The 23,498-nt window shown below is 36.8% G+C and overlaps 1 non-coding gene and 1 pseudogene across 1 annotated transcript; both read right to left on the bottom strand.

Annotated features, from left to right (window-relative positions):
• Window positions 1–8,589: 8,589 nt before the first annotated feature.
• On the bottom strand, window positions 8,590–8,709 carry LOC131573926 (5S ribosomal RNA; annotated as a pseudogene).
• A 286-nt stretch (window positions 8,710–8,995) lies between these two features.
• On the bottom strand, window positions 8,996–9,114 carry LOC131573919 (5S ribosomal RNA). The gene has a single exon (XR_009276299.1). It is a non-coding gene; the product is annotated as a 5S ribosomal RNA (ribosomal RNA).
• Between the last annotated feature and the right edge of the window lie 14,384 nt (window positions 9,115–23,498).

Here is a 23,498-nt window from a genome sequence, read left to right as displayed (position 1 = left end):
TTAAAGCAATACTGGCATATGATATGCTGCACAACTAAGTAGGTTCAAGGAATTTATTTTAATTTTTTTTCCTTTTACTTTAAACTTTTTTTTTTTTTTTTTTTTTTTTTTTTTACTTAGAAAACATGTATTTGACTTAATGGAGCCTCCCTGAGTTTCTCTTAAATATTGTTCTATATCAAATGGATGAACAAAAATTTTGTAAGAAAACTGTGTTTACTTAAATAAAAATTCTCAGTAAAATAAATGGATGTTTTGCTTAGAGTAAAAATACTTATATTTGTTGACCATGATTTTTATTTTTCATTAATTTATACAATGCTTTTAATTAGAATGATCCAAAAAGGAAATATAGAGTACTTCTTATTTAGGATCCAAAATACAGTATTTTTGCCATTACCAAATCATCTCTTTTTCTTTATATGAAAATGAGGCGAAGACATACAGATTCCATGAAAGAGCAAAAGAAAAAATTCTAATTAGACAGACTCATATATATATATGCAGTTCTACAGCTGAGAAATATCAAAACATTTGCAATTGTTTTTTAAGAGCAAGTTTTCAATATAGTCCATATTCTTCTTATATAAAGATGAGCAGGGAAACAACAAGCAGCATTTAAAACACAAGGCACAGCCTGTCACTGAGGAACAGTGATGTAAAACTGAGAAATTCCAATCTACTGCAGAGACAAGGAGAAAAAAACCCAACCATCTTTAAAAGGGTATCCAAATCCACTTTCTCCACCTTCTGAAGCAAAAGGATGGTGCTGCTAGTAACAAGATGTGGCTCAGAAAGCTGAGATTCAGTCACCACCCTTGACAGGGTCCCTGTGCTCTCATTGACAAGGCAACAATTAATCAGTGAACTCCTTTCCCAGCCTATTAATTAAGGGTAACAACACTTGCTTTCTTCCTCCCTTACCTATACAGGGACCTGGAGCAGCTGACTCAGGCAAAATTGCCACAAGGCTGTAAGAGCTTTGTGCCTCTCTCAGGAGATACACAATATCTCTCCACATTTTCTTATCACATGTCCCAGGATCTCAATTGAGGAGCCTCCAGTCTCAGATGGGCCATGAATTTGCTATAAAAATACAAAGATTAAATGTTCTATTTGCTGCTTCAGTAGTTTACAACTTTAACACACAGCAAACAAAATATCATGCTAAACAATAGAGATTACTCCAAAAGTTTATACAAATGACCAAGGACAATTTTTTTTTAACCCAGAAATTCATAACATTTCTGTTTCATTATATCCTGATATTTTATCAACAATTTAAAGATAAATTCTGGCCAACACCAGTTACATCATCTGACCAACAGAAGGCACAAACACATCCTCACACTGTGCCAAAAAATACTCTTTCATTGTGAATCCTTCTTACTCACAGTAACAGGACTGTATCTCAGGGCTCAGAAACAGCTAGGTTTATTTCCTTTGCCTGGGATGTTTTAATTTGTGATGAGTAAAAACACATCATCACCAGGAAGAAGAAGAAGAATTTCCTGTGAAGACAGGAAATTTTAAAAGTGTTGTAGGTATTTTGAGAGGAAAAATCCTTTTTCATAGGTCTTCTATGTTTTATAGACAGTGATTTGTTTAGAAATATTTCTTGCAGTGAAGCTTTACAGCCACGGCTTAGGCAGTGCTTCTGCTGATAAATGGTTAAGAGCTACTTTTCCATAAATTAGTGAGAGAAAACTCATAAAATTTGTCATCAGGCTTCAAAAGTGTGCTATTTTCAAACAGTACAAATTGTGACTGGCTCAGCACCATATGGTATTTAATTTTCTGTGATGTATGCATGTGCACAAATTGCATTTAGGTAACTGGAATGCTGTCAGTCTGAAGATAATTCTGCATACACTAGCAGGTAGAAAGCAAAGGTCTCTGACAATATCTGAATCATTTCAAAAGATGGTCTCTTTATTCATGTACCATTCAAGCATACATGAAGAAATGTTAGGAGCTGTGTTCTTGGCTAGATCTGAGATTTTATTTCTGAACCATAGCTTGATGCAAAAAAGAAATGCTCAAAATAAATATATGTGGTTTTTTAAACCATTTTTCTGTATTTTTGTTATATACAGCCTTCCTGAAAGCCTGATCAGTTGCTTCCACTAAGAACAATGTCTATATTGTACCTTAACATAGTAACATGAGACAATGTAAACTCATTTAGAAAAAAATCTATGAGATATTTTCTGATTATTCTGAAAATATTTGAGCTGTATTTCCTTCCTTTGTTGTTCGAAAGTTTTGGGAAGTAAAACACAGTAGCCAGAACTCAAGTGGTGCTCTGCAGGCATTACTGCCTTCTTTACAACTACACCCTCATGTACCACCTGAGGATCAACCTGACAACATTCAAGTGTGGATAAAGGAAGTCACTTCATTATTTATATTTCTTTTAAAAGTCCATTTTTGTTTACTTTATTCCTTAATAATGATTTGAGACTAGCCAGTTAGAAGTGCTCTCTGAACAGTTTTAGAACTATCAGTTTTAATTCGGATAATTTAAATTGACCTAGGTATCCAGAAATCATTAGTTTGAGAAAATTACTTTTCTGACTTGAGAGGGAGGATCATGAATGACATGAAGCAATGTCAATTGACTTATGATTACCTCTTTCACCAACTCAACCCTCAACTGTTCAATCACAAAATAAATTCCAGGAAAAGAATCAGAATTTGGTCAGAAAAAAAAAAATAGACATGAATATTTGATGTGTAGTATAGTGATATAATGTAGAGGACACAAATGCAGTGGAAAAATTTTACCAGATGACTGATAAAGAGATGCTCTGCTTTGTACTTGAGACAGCTAGGAAGGAAGGGAACTTTGAAGTGGGGTAATGGCACTTGTATCAGAAGCTGTGAGCCAGACGAAAAAAAAAGTTTTGAAGTCAGCTAACAAATTAAACTTCTTTCATAACATTCTTGCAGAGGTCAAAACAAGGATTCTGTTCTGATGTACACAGCACATGAAAATATAAAGGAGCACTCAGGAAAAATTGTTTTTTCTGAAGTTGAATATATTATTTTAACTTATATTCACCATTTTATGGTGAAAGTTTTCATCTGGAATGCCTTGACAGGTTTGGGGATTGAGGGATTTATGGGGTGGCTGCACTTGAAGTTGAACTAAAGTGGTTATACACAGAGACAGAGTGAATGTCAGTCACTCACCAGAACAAGGTGGTATTCACCTAAGAGTTCAAATGAATTCAGTGATGAAATATATAAACTACTAAATCTAGAAGATAGCCTCTCACTTGAAGCTCAATACATGAATGCTGGCTGACAGAATTTTTATTTAATAATCTTAACTTTTAAAAAGTAATTTTAAAAATCCTTTTATATGAAGCAAATCATTAAAGAGAATTGGAAAGGATAAATTTACTGGATCTCCTTGTTAATACTTTGGAGAAAACGAAACCCAGAGACTTCTGTGAAGAGAATTACTGCCCCCAAAGTCAATAATCAGAGAGACAGAAATGATTAAGTACATATAGTCTGCCTGGATTTCCAAAAGTCTTCACAATGATCTTTATTGCAAAATCTTAAGGAAAGCAATGAGCCATTGCATCAGTACAAGGCGATTCTTTCATGGCTGAAAGTAGTGAATGAATGGTTGAGAGAACAGAAATGGAAACAGGACTGAAATGTTAATTCCTGTGGTGTGGGGAGATCAGTAGTGGAGCTCTGTGCCATTCATCATCTTCATAAATAGCCCAGTAATGACATTGAAGAAGTAACTGTGCTTCTGATGATGCAAAGTAATTCAAGATACTAATGATGATGGCAGATTGTGAAGGATCCACTGAGTAACTGGATATTCTAATAGCAGATAAAATACAGTGCAGGTAGGTGAAAATCAATACATAGAGGGAAAAGCAATATCAGATTCATATACAAAATGGGAGGCTCTCAGCTGACCAATGTCACTCAAAAGCAATTTTGGGATATTGTAAGCCATTCTATAAAAGCTGTCAAGTTAAGTGCTGGGTAACATTACATACATAAATAAATAGGTAAATAAATAACATATGCAATGTTCTTGTTATCCTAAATACTCTGTTAGGAAAGGAGGTAGTTCCTAATCCAGCAGGTAAAATTGTAGTCTTCCTGGCAAGGATTCTGTGAATGTAAATGATTTCTCTGAGTTAAAAGGCTGACCAGAGAGCTTCTTGCAAGTGACGTACACAGGAGGTCACCAGGAGAAATGCAAGAGTCTCAGGAATCCTCCACAGCTGAGAGTGAAAGTGTATTAGGGACCATTACTGTGTATGTTTGTTTTCCTCTTCCTCAGTGTCCTCTTCCTGGACAATTATTTGTCTCACTAAATCTTTGGTATGACTCACAATGCAATAATTATATATTACTTTGTTTTATAACCCTTAAAGAAAAAATTAGAATAGCAACACTGTAGGACAAAATCACATGGCACTCTATATAACACATTTAGGAAAAAAAAAGTCATCCCACAGGTTTTCTCTACTAGAAACTGCCTATGCTTTGAAGACCTGCTTCTGTTTTAGATGTAGCATGCAAAATAAATAATTTTGGAGGTCTCTGACACATTAACTTTTGTTAAGAAAATACGCCACAGCAGAGCTGAGTACTTAAGGGATGGAGGGGATTTTTTAAAGAGGATCAAGTAATAGAGGACAATATTTCTTCTTTTAAAACACAACTAACAGAAAATTCAAATGAGAAATAAAAACATGATCAGCAGAGACTGCAACAGGCCAAAAAATCTTGAGTAGATGATCCTTTATTTGTTTTAGATTGCCTTGTTTTAAATTATCATAGATCATCTTTAAAGAAAGTGTGTCTTAAAGAAATCTCCTGACAAAACAGCCCTCCCACTAGAATTTACTTTGCATCAACAAGAACACTGATTTATAGGAACAGTAAGATTCACAGAGGTCACTGTGCAGAAAACTAAATAAAGCCTAATGTAGTTCATACTTTTCTCTGATGTTTATTGCAAAATATATAGTCAGCATTCTATTCTCTAAAATATACTGGGGACCAAACGCTAATGTCAGAAAGAAATATCACCTGATATAGATCAATATCAAGGCAACAATGGAGATACTGCTTTTTAAAAATTATTTTCTCCTGACATCACTCTTTGTTTTTGTGACTGGTGCAAAACAGAAAAATAAATGGACTGTAGTATAGCCTAAATACCATCCTTAAAAGCAGATTCACAGGCTGTTTCATTTTCCAGATTTCAGAGATGGTGTCTTCGCCTCTTGGTTTTCCTTTTAGATTATTTTAAACCTACATAAATATGAGCAAAAATAACTAAACTTACACAGTATGTTCATAGATGTTTGCAAAACAACTTCCCATTGACAAAATTGACAATGTTCTTTAACAGCATGCTGTATTTATCAAAGTCACAAAGCCTCACATACTCTAAAGTTTGTCACTAAAGACATACACAGGAAGCTTTAAAATATCATCCTATCATGGTAGTGAACATGATTATATTCCAAAGAAAAAGTCACAAACTTCAAATTCACCAAAGGCAATTTTATACATAGGCCTCCTAGGTTTGAATTCAAGGGAAAATTCAGAATTACGAAAGACACACCTCTTCCAATTCTGTTTAATTATATCTAATTACCGAAGGGATTTTGCACTAAGTGTGTCTGATAAAGCTATTGTGCTTTGAGTTTAATAGAGTGAGCTCTACTTTAAATGTTATATCCTTGGTCACAATCTGGCTTCTTGATATATAAAGAGGACAGCACAACATGTTGTCAAAAGCAACCATAGCCCACACAAAAAAAAAGATTTGTTGTTTTATTTGAAAACCTGTCAGTATGTGAAAGTTAAGAAATAGATAAATGAAGAGTACCTAGAAAATATTCTTATCTCAGAGAAATGCTGAGGATTGGAAATAAAAGAAAAACATATTTCCAAATCCATTTGAACGCCTTGGATAAAGATAAATATGAAGAGGACCTACAAGTGTCTCTTATTGCACACAGTGGGCAATAAAGTCATGAAAGTATTAATTCATTTTATGAGAAACCAATTGAAAATATTCCACTTACAATGAAATCCTAATACTTAGGAACTGCTGTAGTCCAAGAAGAGTATTTGGTTTGATCAAAATCAGGTCCTTTTCTTATCTGCAGCTAGGAAAAGAGCAGATAAGACATGTAAAAAAGGTGAAAGGGGAAAATAAGTGCCAGCTTCAGAAATACCCAATAGCATGTTCATGTTTAGAGTTCCTGCTGAAAACAGACTAACTAGAAAATAGTGAAGGAATTTCAGTTTGAATTCACCAAGAAAAAAGTGTCATATAAACATCACTACCTCAAACATATGGGTTAACAGTTTCATCAAAATTAGGAAGAGAAAATGGCAGATAAGAAAATCTGTATTAACAAGAGAATATCAGGTTTATCTTGAGATAGCATCATCCTATCTGCACAATAGCTGATATACAGCACCAACAAGTTGATAAAAACATTTTCATTGAGAACAAGGACAGGTCCTGGCAAGCCACATTACAGAATCAATCAGCTGAATTGAGCAATTTCAAACCCTATACAGTAGCTTCAAGATTATACATTTACCTATTGCAATAAACTGAAATACGAGATGTTTTAATAAAAGAGCAAAGAAACATTTGCTGATATTTTGAACAACAACATGATGAGGTGATGATGGCTGTACCAGCCCCACATAAACAGAGACACTGAGGAAAATGATAAGAAGGAACAACGATGATATACTCAATTCATTCTGAAAAGATGCCACCCATAACAAAAGCATTCAAACACATAGGACACCTGTATTAATCAAACCACTTAACAAATATATTACAGATGTAGCTGACAGAAGAGCCCACATAGAAGGGTGTAGATCCTTGAAAATTTGTAAGTACTGTGCAAGAAAAGTAGGTTTAACTGCCCATCTAAAATAATTGTTTTGTGATACCACAGCTTTGCAAGTCATGAAAGAAACAAAGTTTGTAGAAAATAAAGACAACACTCTGCCACATCTGTGTTGTTATAGTCTGATAATTTGTTACCAATAATAAATACTTTTTATGGAAATCACCAGAAAAACAAATCTTGAGATAAGTAGATGTGCTGGTCTAGCGTGACTCAGAATACAGAACAATTTCTGCATAAAATCTTCATGGTTTCTTTTGTCCAATTGCACAAAATAGCTGAAAGTTTCTTCTTTTTTTGTCTGATTGCTTGCTGTTTGTTTGGTTTTGGTTTTGCTTTGATATATCATACCCATTTAAGGATTTTTTTTCCACTTTCCAAAATTTTAGTCTCCTCCTGACATGTCAGTCCATTCTGCCACTGCTAAACACAGTGTTCTGTTTTCAACACATGGCATCCCAAAATAGGTATTGAGTGATCTCCTTGTGCAAGCATTAAGAACATTCAGCCTAATGAAATGACTGAAAGACTGTTCAGATGGTACAACCTATCATTTGCAGAGAGTAGAAATATTCTGACTCATTTAAACCTGAGAAATTAAAAAAGATGGGTAGGAAACACTGTCCTGCATGGCCACTAGGTGAGAGAAGATGGCTTTTTTCCTGTTATTCCCATGACCACTGACTCCAAAGACCTTCTGATGAGTTAATGCACTTATAATAAAGACTGAAATGATAATATGGCCAAAGAGCACAGCAACAGTCCCTTTTGTCCTGAAGATTAAATGCATGATTTTCTCTGAGAGCCTGAGAGAATTACAACCTGTCAGTGGCTGATGTGTTCCCAAGGGAAAGTTTCTTGGAAGATATTTCACTCAAGGACAACATTTGTAAACAATTTTACTTTCTCAAAACAGTCCTGTATAACTGTAGATAGTGTGTTTTTCTCTTGTCCCACCAATGGGACAAGACATCATGTTCCCTTGACCAATCATGTTAAACCTGTAGCGTAAGACCCAACAAAAGCTGAAAAGTTCAGAGAATAAAGGCCCTTTCCCTAGCAATTCATTCTGGTGTGTGCTGTGAATCCACACTTGTACATCGTGTCCAACAGCGACACATGTGGAAACTACATTCACAATTGAAGGTCACAGCTGGAATGAGAAAGGTACACATCTATAGACTAGCAGCTGAGACTGGGACAAATTAAAAGAGTAAGAAGCACACCAGAAGTGCCTGTGTCTGAGAGATGAGATGATTAGGTGAGACTTGCAAAGGAACATTAGGAACATCTGAGCAAAATCAAGAGTTAGGTGTGCTCGCCAGGCTAGTGTGGAGACTTGCTGGACATCTGGAACTGTTTAGCTGTGTTATCTACCTCTGACTGATACAAGGAGCTATTAATCATAATGCTGCCTTAATTAATATGATTAGTCACCCATGTCTCAGGCTAGATAGTGAAGACACAGGCAGGCAGCTTAACAGAAAGTTTTCTAGGAACATAAAGAAGGAATCCAGGACATTGTCCTGTATTTTCTTTTAAAACAGCTTTGAGTAATCACCAGGATACTACCGTTAGAAGAAAAGTCCTACATGATTTAGGTGCCGAGTCTTCTGCACTTCTGCAGACTTCCGTCCAGTCGCTGGCACCCAGCAAAACAAAACTACAGCACCCGGTATTCCCAGGCGGTCTCCCATCCAAGTACTAACCGGGCCCGACCCCGCTTAAGCTTCCGAGATCAGACGGGATGGGGCGCTCTCAGGGTGGTGTGGCCGTAGGCACCACTCCCACCCTCAGTAGCGCCCTCGAGCTCACACCAGCGCCTTCCCGCCCTCACCCACCGCCTCACGGACACGGCACGGGAAAACAGGGCCACCCACGGCCACGGGCACCAGGAACCTGGAGCCGGACCTAACAAAACACAGGGCACACAAGGCACAAAAGCCACGCGATGCAAGGCACACAAGGCACTCACGTAACGCGTGCCCTCGCCCTCCTCTGCCTCGCCACAGCTACCCAGGCAAAACAAGGGCCCTCCCGTCCAGTCGCCGGCACGCGGCGAAAGAAGACTACAGCACCCGGTATTCCCGGGCGGTCTCCCATCCAGCTACTAACCGGGCCCGACCCCACTTAGCTTCCGAGATCAGACGGGATCGGGCGTTCTCAGGGTGGTATGGCCGTAGGCGCTGGTCTCCCTCTCAGGAGCGCTCCCCTTCCCGCTGTGCCCTGCAGCCTCACGGACACAGCACAGACACGCACAACACACAGCCCGGGCACCAGGGCTGGGTATGGCGACACCGGACTGGGAGCCAGAGCCAGCATCAGGCAGGGCACACAAAGCACAAAAACCACACGATGCAAGGCACAAAAGGCATACAAAGCACACTAGCCACGTGTGCCCACAAGCTCCTGCCCCTCGCCAAGGCTGCCCAAGGAAAACAAGGGACCTCCCAGTATCTGTGGTACTGTTAAAAGTTATTAGTCTCTGCCATATATTAGGAATATATGGTCCAAAATTAAATGGCCTCAGTGTCACCATGAGTTCTTCACACAGTGCAGGTGTGACATTTGAAAGAAGACAGACTATAGTCCTTTTTTCTGTGTAACTTCTGGCAAGTCTGTGGCCATAGGGAGATGCCACAATGTGTAGATATCATAATTTTTAAAAGCCCAAACAACCAACCATAGCTTCATCTTTCTTGGAGGACTTTATTAGTTTGTTTAATAACAGGAGCACAATCTAACCAAGAGAACACAGAACTGTGATTCCAGATACATGGGCTATGCCCCTTTCACTTGGGCTAAGGGGCTGGATTTCCATCAGTGACCACAAGCTGGTACTTTCAAAAGTGTTTGCTGCCTTTTTCTCTAAGGCATAATTTGGGATATTTTATGGCCTTTAATTAATGCAAAGAAATGCTATATTTTCAAATACTTTGTAAGGAACTGAAAATGCAAACTTTCCACAGCCAAACAAAAATAGTGTGTATGTCTCTAGATGCATATATGGAGGTGGAAAAAGACAAGAGGACAGAAGATAAGAAAAAATAGATACCGTCTGGGATTGGGGGGAGGAGAGGAGGGAGGGGCAGGAATGGGACGGTGCTCCAGGGTCTGTGGCAAACAGTAAAGAAAAATATTTAGAGGTGTCAGAGAAGTAGAGGTGTCAGCGGATTAAAGGTGTCTCCAACAACATAACTATTTGAATTTTAAGATCGAGTATCTGTAGGCAGCTAGGTAGGGAGATTACAAGGATGGGAGTGTGAAAGAGTTAAGGATAAAAGGAATTGCTTGGGATGGATCTATCTGTGAATTTCACTAACACAAGTTTGCTGCCATTTTAAGCACCAAGTGCTCCACTCAGCCATACTTTGAGATCAAGTTCCTGTAAAAGTATATATTTAAGCCTGTATGAGGGCATTTCTTCACACACGAACAATTTGAGCTATTCCTGCAAAGGCAGGCAGCTCAATATTTGAGATATAGAGTGGTTCTGCAAGAAGATCTGTTTTCTTAGACTGATGGAATACAAATATGAGTATGATGTTTCTTGTGATACCTATGTCTGGAAGTTTACAGTAACCCAGAGGTGATGGCCCTGCTTCAGATTCATGCATTATGTCAATGAAGAACTGTGCATGGACTGGAAAAGCTGCTTACCCGTATTTTCCTAGGAGACTGAGCTGTGTGAAATCATCTAAGATGAGTGTTTCATGGGGCTTTCCATTTCTGTTCCTGTTGGGAAGGCAGATTGCCTCAGTGAGCTGAGCATTGAGTCATGAAGGTCACACAATAAAAAGGAGTGGAAAAAACTATTTCAGTTGGAAGAGTCCTACAACAGTCATAGAATGACAGAATCATAGAATGGTTTGGGTTGGAAAGGACTTTAAAGATCATCTAGTTCCAATCACGCTGCCACGGGCAGGGACATCTTCCTCTAGACCAGGTTACTCAAAACCTTGTCCAGCCTGGTCTTGAACACTTTCAGGCATGGAGCATCCACAGCTTCTCTGGGCAACCTGTTCCAGTGCCTCACCAGCCTCACACTAAAGAATTTCTAACATTTCATCTAATGTACTTCCTTTTGGTTTAAAGCCATTTGCCCTTATTCTATCACTACATGTCCTTTAAAAGTCTCTCCAGCTTTCTTGCAGCCCCCCTTTAAGGTGCTTTAAGGTTGCCTCAGAGCCTTCTGTTCTCAAGGCTGAACAAACCAAACTCTCTCAACCTGTCATCATAGGAGAGGTATTCCAGCCCTCTGATCATATCCATGGTCTCCAGTAGTCCCATGTCCTCCTTCAACTGCTTGAATCAATTCAGGACTGACCAAAATGTTAAGAATGTTATTAAGCTCATTGTCCAAGTACCTCTCAAACAGACAGGCTTGGAACCATCAATCATCTCCTTAGGAAGCCTGTTCTAGTGTTTGACCAATATCTCTTGATAAAAATGCTTCCTAAACCTCATCTGCTCAGTTTTGAACCATTCCCATATGTCCTATCACTGGATACCACAGAGAAGAGATCAGCACCTTGCCTTCCTCAGGTGTTTGTAGAGAGCAAAGAATTTGCTGCTCAGCCTCATTTCCCCCAGTTGCCAGCACTGTTGCATAATTACCCCTTTTGACCAATTAATTATGCTGTGTTTCACTTGCCCCCAGCATGGTGTTCACTGGGGGCACGCTGCTGACTCCTCTTTAGCCAACACCCCCAGATCCTTTTCTGTCGGGCTGCTCTTCCACCACTTCTGTCCAAACTTATACTTGTGTCCAGCTTTACTTTTTTTCTTAGTGTTAACCTCTACAATTCTGCATAACCAGCAGACTCTGCTGATTATGTCCTCAGATGCTTCTGCTAAATTTATTTGGCCTGTCTCAGCTTTTATCCATGTATCTACTTATCCAAACTAGAGGATACATATGAAAATATGTATTTCCCAGCCTTGTTTGCGCATTTATCACTGTCAAATACATACATTGCTTTGAATTGAAGAAGTATTTCAATAGGTTAATGAAAACTATCAGCATTATACAAGACAAGGTAGAAATGCAAATTAGAGGGAAAAGCTGGTTTTAAAGGCACAAGTGATTAGGGCCAGTCACATGGGTTAATTTTGATTTCAAGGCCACAACTTAGACCTAGTGCTTGGGATTTTTCACAGAAGCATTCAGTCTGGCTTTGATGACATTGAGATACGAGGCATTTACTCTTTTCTTCATGGTTTCATTTACTGGCCATTCACTCCACATTAAAAAAAAAAAAAAAGAATAAAAAAAAATGTTGATAAGTATTTTCTCCTGAATTTTTACATCTTTTGTACCCATAGTATTGTTTGCTGCTAGATTAAACACTTATTTAATATCCTTTACTTTTACCCTGAGAAGGCAATTAGAAACTATGGTCAAACCCTCAGTCCTCTTTTTGATTGATCTCAATCTTTTTGATTGATTGATTTACATTGATCTCTAAAAGATCTATTTAAAGAGTAAAACGGGGTGGGAGGAGAGGGCAATGATCATTTTACTTGCATGCTCCTGCAATTACTGATGTCATGGGAAAGATATTTATTACAACAATATGTCTGGAACTGTACAAAATATAGAGAAGTGTGTGCTCTCAAAATTTACTTTGATTATCTCAAGGTTTTTCCTAAGACTGCATTTATCTTGCATTGCCTTGACTATCAATGCATCATTGCTTTTATGTTCTTAGAGGAGCAAGAATGAAGACACTCTGAAATGGTTTTAGAATTCCAACTGGGATTTCTTCCAGTGCTGTTCAGCATAAGTAATTGAAACCGAATATTGTATTTTTATATACTCTGTAGCATTTCTTCCAAGGGGCAAATTTCTACTCACTTACTATTGTGTAGGTTATAAATGACATTCTGCATTTCTTCTATCAAAATATTAAGCTAGTGGATATTTAACTGTAAAGAAATATATCCTTGGGCAATGAATGCAGTCAGAAATTACTAGGTGAATTTAAGCAAGAAAAGAACGATCCTATATTAAGGTAGTGCATAAATTTTTGAGTGTGGGACAATGGCCCCCCATTTATTAACATTTTATATCCACATTGAAATGCCTGACCTTGCTTCAGCAGTTTTATGACTAGCAAGATCTCTGGAAATTCAATTTTTCCCTCTAGAGAAAGAAAGCAGCTATGTCAATGGGAATAAATACAACTTAGATGTAATTGTTTCCTGTTTTTCTTCAGATGTAGCAAAAAACTTTAATACCTCTATAGCATAAAAATTCTGATAATAAAAAGACCAACTACTATAAAAGTGAGGAGAGGAAACACTTTGAAATAGATACCCTATTATACACCAGTGAGAAACTGAAAGCAATTTTTTAGTTATGTGAATACCTAATGTATAGGTGAAGATTGCCTACTATTCATGTTTCAGGTGAATATCAGAGCAGCTGGGCAGGCATGAAGCAAAACCTTTGGACAACTAGTGATATGCAAGTGAATCTCAGAAATCTAAGTTTAGGAAAAAAATTAAAGAAAAATAAGGTTCACATCCTCAAGATCCTGAAATGTTCAATATTTGAGGCAGTTGTCAATATCAACTCTCATGACCTTTCATCAATTTTAAATTGGAATTAAAGAGCAAATAACTATGACAGGAAGAATAAGAATTGCCAGAAACCTATTCCCAGGGAGGTGCTGGGTATGTCAGGGCTGGAAGTGAGGCCAGGCCTCTGCTGGACTGGACCTTGATTCTATAGAAAGGTAACCTCTGTTCTAGGGTGACATCTAAGCACTGCTGGAAGAGATTCTCAACTGCTCTTTGCCAGCTCCTGCAAGCTGCATGTGAGAGCTGTCCTCTCCTGCATACCCTGTATCTAGAGCACTGATGCCTAGTTTAGCATGCTAGGAATTGCTCTTCCAGAAGTGGGTGCCTGATTTGAAGCATCATACTTCCCACAGATTTTGAAAACCACAGGGGCACCTTGAAAATAGTAAAGCAACATGAATAAATCTAAACTAAACAAAAAGTAACAATGTAAAAAAAAAAAAAAAAAAAAAAGACTCAACATTACACAGTAAGAAAATAAATTTGATATTTTATCTGAAAATCCAGAAGAACTCTTATTCACCAGAGAAAAAGAGCTGTACTTTTACACAGAAAATTAATTTAGCATCACCACCTGACAGATGGACTCCCCAGCAGGTACATAGTCTTCTTTTTTCTCTCTTGTTTCACAGACCCACACAGTTTTAAAAGAAGTCTGAGACAGTGAACGGTGAGTCTTCTTTCAGGATGAAGCAGAGATCCAGTTTCCAGACAATCAAGAATAGAGGCAACTTTGTAAGTCATGCCATGACAGAATAATCAATGGGACTTTTTAAGTGATCTGTGCTACAAAATAGAGGGAGTGACTGTTTTTTGTTCTGCACATTGAAAATATATCTGAAAGGATTAAGAATTGTGTACTCCAGGTATCATCACATTGTTCCTTTGGATTTGTTCCTTACAATGACTGCTTTATTTAAATAGAAACAGAGGTTGAAACTGTTTAAGGATCCTTAAAACAGCTGTTTGATACACAAATCTAAGACATTTATTAGTTCTGAGACTGCCAGTGGGAGTCATAATGTGTTGACTGTAGACAGTTAACCAGAAAAACAATCAGTCTACAAAGTCGTCAAAGCTTATAATTTAAGGGTGTGCATACAAAGCAGAAGCAGTAGTTCAGGACAAGTACATAAAAATGTCATTGTATAGGGAGAGGGAAGAAAAGACTGAAAAAGAAAAGAATGATTCACAAGAAGGACTGGAACTGCCTGAAAATGTCTCTTCCAGAAGCTGCCATCTGGGAATTAGCATTTCACTGATCTGGTACGAACAATCCCAGACGTAGCCTTCACTGAAGGAAAAGCTAGATAAACTGGGATAAAACTAGATAAACTCTTTAGCATGAAAAACAGGTGAGATAGAAATCTACACTATCATGAGCAGCAGCACTCAATAGGTGAACAGAGTACAAAGTTCCTACTCGATAAAGCAAACAAATTAAACTAAGTGGTAGATGCAAAATAAGCAAGAGGACTCACTTCTTCACATGATGATGATGATTAAGTAATGGAATTCTTTTCCACATGATGCTTGATTACCAAAAGATCACATGGCTTCAGAAACATTTTTAGATATATTTTTAGAAGAACAATAATTCAAGATTATTAAACCCAAAGATATAATCTTCAATATGTGTAATTTTGAATCACAAAAATTTATGCTTAAGAAAATATCCATAAATACTTATATTCCTATATTCATAGAATCATGAAATGGTTTGTTTTGGAAGGAACGTTTAAAGTTCATCTAGTTCAACCACCCTGCAATAAGGAGAGTTATTTTCAGCTAAATCAGGGTTCTCAGTGCCCTGTCCATCTTGGCCTTCAGTGTTTCCAGGGGTGGTGCACATACCTCCTTCTGGGCAACTTGTTCCACTGTAGTAACACCCTCATTATAAAAAACATTATTTTGTATATTTCTTCCATAAATACATATAGTTTGAAACCATTATCCCTTGTCCTAATGAAAGCAGGCCCTACTAAAAAGTTTGCCCCCATCTTTCTTATAAGTCACCCTTAAGTACTGAAATGTCATAATAAGGTTTTCCTGGGGCCTTCTTTTCTGCAGGCTGAACAATCACAACTCTCAAAGTGCCCATAGGACATGCATTCCATCCCTGTGATCATTTTTTGGCCCTCCTCTGGACCTGCTGTATCAGGTCCATGTCTTTCTAAACATTAATTTTGGCTGCTGTCAGTGAGAGTATAAATATTTATTTACTGGAAGACTGAATTACTCTGCCTTGGTTTGTTCGATGTACCACAGAGGATGTGAAATGTTAACAGGGATGGAAGATCCATACTAGGTTTTAAGACAGAGAGAAGTGAAAGCATCTAACCTGAACTATTGCCAAACAGGTCTACACACAGCATGTTTATCCCACAATTTAATTAAAATGGAGCATCTTAAAACATCCAGTACAGACAAAAGGTTTCAAGAGCTGGATGCTTCTTGAAAAAATGACAAGTCAGTTCAGCAGACTTTCTACATAGAATTCAGCTCTCACTTGGTAGCTTATTCTCTGAGGACATAGCTAAACATTACAAAGTTAGTCTTGAAATACTGCCATGAGAGCAAGGTTTAAATAGGGCTAACTATGCATTTGCTCACAAAAAAATCCTTATCATGCAGATGCCATCTGCAGAGATACTAATATGGACAGATCTCAGCGTGCTTATTTTAATGCCAATGTTCTTCTGAAGTTGACCCAATGAATTGCATTGGCAGAAGGCCTGGACAAAGTAAGAGTTTATCCTGTGAGCAAAAGCATATTGAGAATATTAATGACATTATTTTGAAAGGAAATGGGAATATGGCAGAATTAAATTGTGATATAAGTCATACTCTTGATCAGAAATAAGATAACCTGCAGTTTCTTTTGTGTTTCAAATACAGTGTGAGTAAAACTTGCTAGAAGTCTGAGGAAGAGAAGTTACACTGCTGAATAAAAATATTGGAAATAAATCCAACCACTTGAAAGTTTATCTGGCTGAACATGCTTTCTCTAGAAAACATCCTGTAATGGGAATTTCAAAGACTTTTTACACGATGGCAGAAAGAAGGAGGAATTGAAGGAGGAATGCTCTCTAAACCATAAGAATATTACCATTAATATACTCTTTTAGTCCAAAGATCAGCCTGGGCCAGTAGTACACAGCTTTTAACCGTGAGTAGCAGCAGATCCTTGGGAGAAGGGATAAGGGCAGGCGTATGTGAAAATTACATAAATTCTCGGTTGTTCTTCTACTCTTCAATCCTTTGCTGCTCTTGAGCCAGAACTTTTTTCCCGCATAATTAGTAACCTTCTTTTACTGCTCCCATTTGAATCTCTTTAATCCTTTAGCATACTTAAGAGTTTCTGAAAAAAATGCTAGAATGAAGTAGAATAGTAGAATATTTTAATAATTTAGCTCCTATCCCATTTTTATATATCACTTCATCTTAGTTTGAGGGGGCAAGCAAAGACAAAATGTTTACAGAATGAAGATTCACATACACAAATATAAAATGAACCTTATATAAATAATAATTTCTGTGATTTTCACATTTGTTTGCCATTAACTTTTTCTCCACTGACATCCAATAAGTCATCATTAGTAAACTAATGCAGAAAGCAGATATTCATGGACATTCAATACAGAGCTCTTTCATGGGTGAGTATATAATTTCACTGTCTGGAATTTAACATGGTCCTTCCCTGAGAGAAATTTCCAATCTGGCCTTCAATAAGACGCCCTTCGTAGAATGAAATGCTGTGCTTACTGTGCTTACCACTTTAATAATTATCAAGTTGGAAAGGTGGTGGGATCAATTCAATTAATTTATACTTAGAATAATATCAACTTAATCTTGTAAACATTTTAAAAAATACTTGGAAAGCACTTTGGTAAACTGATTTAAGTAAAAAATGGCAATGGCTGTGTTGGGATTGCAGGCAAATTATTACGGCACATCCTTGTCCCTGGCTGGAAGCCACAAGTGAGCCACAAGTAAGTGGCTTGGGCATGGAAAACTACTGGACATGAAACTGCCCTAACAAATAATCCAGGGATATGTTAATATGAGATATAGTTAGTACCACAAAGACTGGCTGGATTTCATAGGTCAAAGGGAGAGACAGTCAAACTGCACAGGAATCTGAACAGAAGAATTGTGGAGGGATGAACTGGGGAGGAAGCATTGCAAGACCAACTGGCCAGGTAAGCATACCAGCAAGGCGATATAAAATAGAGATCACCTAGGTAATGTGTTCAGAAATAACACATTTAGGTACTGTTGTAGCACAGCTGGGAAAATAATGAAAAAGTAAGCATGGCTAGATTTTAACACAAAGGAGGACACAAAGGCATAGAAAGAGAGTTAGAATAATGAAAAGCAGGTCAAGAGATGTGAGAAAAGGACAGTAAAGTATGTAGCCACATACTAGAGGTTCTATCTGAGAGCAGCCATGTGTAGGAGACTGGAGGAATGGTTTACTGTCTCAAAACAACCACATAGGAAGTGGTAAGAGAACAGGGTGAGCTCTGCATAGGTGAATGGTGCTGGGTCCCCTCCCTACCCCCTTGAGCCCTCTCACTGCACTATGTATCACTTGTGCATTTGAAAAGTTAGACACTGGTCAGCACTGTGAGGATTGACCTCATGGACCTTCTGGGAACATTCTGGCTGTGTGCAAAATGCAGGCACAAATTAGTCTTTGCTAAGTGCATTATTCCATCAGAATGTTCTAAAGTTTGCAAATAAAGTTGCTATTGAACCTCCTGAGACTTTTGTTGCTTCTCCTGTGGTAGCCCAGAGTAAATCCAACTACCTTCCCCTAAACACACCAAGCTGAGCAGGGCCTTACACTTCGTGCTAGATCACCACACTTGGAGCAAGACAAAAAAACAATCTGTGGTTCTGACCATAGGAAACAAGAAAAAACTGCTCCTGCTGCCCATCAGGACTAGGGTGAAGGGTTTCCCTGACCACAGAGAAAACGCTGTGAGAGAAGTGGAACATCCAGCTAACACTATGCTGATTCCCATTCCATGGCACTGTCTCATGGCATCAGTGACTACTCCTTGCTTAGACTATTTTTTCTGCATTGCAAAGCTAAAACTAATGGGGAGAATACTCATCTACCCAGCTATCCATTTAGCACAGTCTTCTATCTGATTGTGACCACTGACACCAAATAGAGAAAAAGTTTAAGGACAGGTCAGGAAGAAGTGCTATTTTCTCCAGAAGGCCCACTTCTCCATTTATACCTTACCTGAAGATTATATCTGCATTTCAGCTCTTAATAACCCCATTTATGTATTAACTGTCCATCATATTGTGTAACCAAGAATCTAGAAGCTTAGCTGTGCATTGCATAAAACTCATCTTGACTTGCACAACTTGATTATATTGACTACCTCTTCTTTAATAAATTAGAAGGGAAAATTTATTTTAAATTATGGGGATCACATTATATGGACATTATTACTCCCATTCACATTTTGATTGTATTTGAAAGTTTTTGTATTAGAAACAAGACATGATATGGGTTAGTTCAGATATATCATGCATGGAGCAATGCACTGAAGCCCATATTTGGCTGCTAAAACTCTAGCCCAATTATTATCCACCAAATTCTGTAAAGAATAAGGAAACTGCTCTTTAAAAAATCAGTGAAATATAATTTAACACTGTTCAATATGTTAAAGGAGGAAATTAAATCTATCTACTTTTATATAAAGAATGTGCATCAATTAGTATTTTAGGCATAAATTAAAGCCCAGAAGACTAATTTGAAGAAAAAATAATTTCTAAGACTAGAACAAAAATATTTTGTATCAGACTTTTTTAAAACAGAAAAGGGACTGAAAAGAAAATACATGGTATTAGCCAATGAACTGATTTCTCCTACATGTTCAGTTTCTGGAATAATGGAAGAAATAAAGGGTATAAATGCTGCAAGAATGCCATTATGTCTGCCTGTTCCCACAGCCTCAAAAGGATCAAATCTTTTTGTTGTAATGTTGCAAAAGGTGAAATGAGAAAAGATGAACTGTAGTTATAATATAACATACCACAGACTTCAAGCAACAGGTTCAGTAGTTTATATGAGGAGTAGTGTTACAAAAATATTAGAATATATGTGTGTTATGATTGTCTGGCAGCCTTTTACCAAAAGAATTGAAGTCAATCTAAATAATCTGGAGTCAGTATATTAAAAAGAAACCCAATCCCAACAAAAGACAAAGGCTGTTATTCACAAAGTTTGTTTAAAAAAAAATAAAAACCAGATACATAAATGTCAAAGAAGTTTTACTTTTGCCTTCCTGACATAAAACATTGACTTTAAACAAGACTTATTTGAAGTTCATCCATACACATAAGGAATCTAGTTTACAAGTTGAATAGGTCAATATGTCAAAATAAAATTTAGAATATTTCTCTCAGTTGAAAAGGATGGATAATGGTCTTCCCATGGCAGAAGAACCAGTGACAAAATAGAAATGTTGCTCATGAAATAGTGAATGGAGTTTTGACATCATTAAAAAAATTAGAACTATGGTAAAAAATAAGAAAATTTTTCAAGGAAATGTTCTTCATATAAATAAGAACAACATTATTAAAATGTAGGAGCTATATATTAAATAAGGTGTTAAGGAGAGAGACTGACTCCTTCTGTTAAATCCTAACTCATATTCTGAAAGACAACGAGACAGAAAGCAGAATTGCATCACTGAGAAAGAAGGGTGTGAAAAGGAGCACTACACCAAAATAGCAATATAATGAAATTAACTGAAGTAGGGTTATTAAGTGAACATGATTAACTAGCATGCACACAAGTCAGCTCTCATACATAGCAAGGAAACAGGTAAACAAAATTAAAGTGCAGAGATGTGAATCAAAACACCCAGAACATGAAGTCAGCAACTACATTTGAAACACGCAAGACTGAAAGCAACTCAAGCTGCACAATTTTATCTATGGCGTGTGTCAAGCTCTGTGACCTGCTGCAAGGGATTCAGGAAATGACCATATTTGTTCCTAGGAGAATAAGCTCTGAGAAAAGATGGGCTGAATCTTATAAAATTATTGTAGTTTTGATTGAATAAAGTGCTGGTGTGAGGACAGAATAGAAATGACAGCATATGAGGCCATCTCTTCTCACTGTTATATCTAATTCTGTATAAATAATGCCAAAAGGTTAACTGAAGTATTTAGAATATAATTTCTTGTATGCATATTTGTAAGGGGAAGAGGCATGTATTACATCTTCAGAGGAAGCCACAGATATTTGAAAATTCTGAAAAATTATTCTCTCCATAACTATACTTACATCTTTAAAAAAAAAAAATCACTAAACTAAATAATCGACAAAATTAAATCAGTTAAACAGATTCTGTAATTTTTGAGCTGCAGAAGAAATGGTTTTAATTTATTTCAGGTAAAATACTTATTTTCCATCTTATACCACACTTATTCTAATAGCCTCTTTCAGTCCATTTCTGATCCAATCCCAAACTAATTTGCTGTTTTTCAGAATAGCATAAAAAACCTCAACTATTGCCTTCAAAATAAGCTCACCTGTATCACTATCAGGCTCGTTAGAAATTTTCCAAATCAAGTCTCCCTACCATTTCTTCACTGGGTTTTACAAATCTTTTTAATTTACCAGTCTCAACATCCTTAGTGCTTTGAGTTTTGAATGGTCTGTAATTCTCCGTAACTCCTCCTGGCTTCTGGAATCTATACTTCCTTTTAGGTTTCTGGAAACCCTTTCCTTGAAGCAGGTTTCTGTTTTCCTGAGGTTTTAATTTTCTAGAGTTGCATTTTTTGAACTATGGATAAAAATATATGGAAAGATAACTGTATTTCTTTCAGACTGCTCCAAAATGAATACATGATTTTTTTTTTTATTTTGGCTTTTTTTTTTTTAATAACTTTCTTTAATTACTTTCCTTAATCATTTGTTTCCTCATTATGTGAGGTGATTGATTCTCAGAGCTCACATGTGAAAAGTGACATTGGTCTGAATGATCTGGGACACAGAGAAAACTTTGATTTCACCAAACAGATTGCTGAAATTAATTTTTCAGAAATTAATACATTTCTGCAAAATGTTACAAATGAAACCACTTTGGAATATTATTAGCTACCATTTGATCCTACTTACCATTCATTGTTTGAAGTTTGAAACACATTTTCTTTCCCCAAAAGAAAGCAAAACAGTCGAGGGAAAAGCTGCCACAGATGTCCCTTGCTTCCTGGTTATTTTGTACTGTTTAATGCCTTTGTGAAAATTTATAAGAAATACATCGACATATAGGTAAATCTTTCAATTCCAAAATTTAGTTCATCTCCCCAAATTTCTTTGGCATGTCAATACCATAGACTTTGTCATGTGTTCCACATGTGAAAGGTTAATAATTATTCTAGATGTTTTATAATAAACTGTTTTTTACTTTCCTTTCCATCTGAAAAGCACATAATAAATTTTTCCAGAGGTTAAAAAGCCCTTGAAACTGAAGCACAAGGAGAACACAGAACACTGAGGCAGTGAAGATCTCAATGGGGTATAGAACACTACAGTATGCAAATCCATATGCCTTGATTTAAATAAGATATTAGCATATTAGTTTGGCATAAGTATATAAATCAAAGAAAACTGACCCTTAACTTTATCTATTATCCTTGAATACTACAGAAACAAAACAGATGCCCTTGCAATTCCCTTTCCCAATTCCCACACACACTTTACAAAAAGATAGAATTTTGTAAAGCAGTTAAATGTAAGACCATTCAGAGCTCATCTACCTGGGGCTAAGCTCTGCCAGATTTCAGAATTAAGCTCATTAAGTTGCTTGAAAAAGCCCTTTTCTCCTCTAGTAGGATGGTGGTGATAAATGGTTGTACCTGAGGAACTGCAAGTGCCTTTGATGGACAGCCTGCTTCAAATGAGTTTAAGTTTTCTCTTTCTTTCCTTACCCTCCTGCCTACTAGGGAGAATAGCGTTGCAAAGAAAGTGCCCTCTCCTACTATTTTTTCCCCTTGTACAAACTCTTAGAAAGTGGCCTCGTTTATTTTTTTCCTTTGATTTTTATGTAGGATCAGATTAAGAATCAGTATCCTCAAACTGAGAATGACACATATGAAAGAATTGAAAAGATTATGTCAAAAAAACTAGTTTCATATTGTTTATTTGAGCTAGAAATTTTCCTTTAACTACAAGTCAGAAAAAATCATATTCTCCATTCTGAACCCATGAAGTTAAATATTTTTTGGTAATTTTCACAGCATCTCCAAATGACTGTACATATATGTACACTTTGCCCTTGAATGTTATCTTTCTGTCAAGGTACGGTCTATGTTTGTACAATATATTTATTTGGACAGGAAAATCTACTTTACTTTCAAAGTCATACTACTGCTTGAATGAGGAAAAATTTCAAATATGTTTTCTGAAATAAAATGATCTTTACAGAGAAAGGTTTGTTTTATGGAATTTCATAAGACAAAAATGTACAAAACCAAAATTACCCTGTCTTTTTTCCAGTACTGAAAATTCACAATATGAAAAGCTGCTGGTGATATATTATAGCAAACTATGAAATAAATTCAGACAACATGATTCTAATAATGTATTTGGAAAAAAAAAAAGAAAATAAAAAAAAGAGAGTAATAAAAGCTTAATTTTTGGATTCCTATTTAAAATTATAACAATGGATGAAGGCAGATGGGACAGTGAAATATTTGAAGATTCCAACTACCATCTGTCCATAATTTATTACCCATCTGATTGTAGGTTATTATTGTTTTCCTGCCATCATTAAACACTTGTTATTTATCTTGTTACACCACTTCTTCATTTAACATTGAGACCTTCACAAATTTGAGTGCTTTTATCTCCAGTGACCTATAATTTATGTAAGTCCTTTTGGTATCCTTACTTCCATTCACCAGGCATCTAAAAGCGAATACTGCTCTCAGTTTAGATTGCTGATT

This window comes from Poecile atricapillus, chromosome Z, assembly GCF_030490865.1.
Source record: "Poecile atricapillus isolate bPoeAtr1 chromosome Z, bPoeAtr1.hap1, whole genome shotgun sequence".
In the NCBI taxonomy this organism is placed as follows: domain Eukaryota; kingdom Metazoa; phylum Chordata; class Aves; order Passeriformes; family Paridae; genus Poecile; species Poecile atricapillus.
Note: the sequence above shows the minus strand (reverse complement) of the source record. Positions and strands in the feature narration are given on the sequence as shown.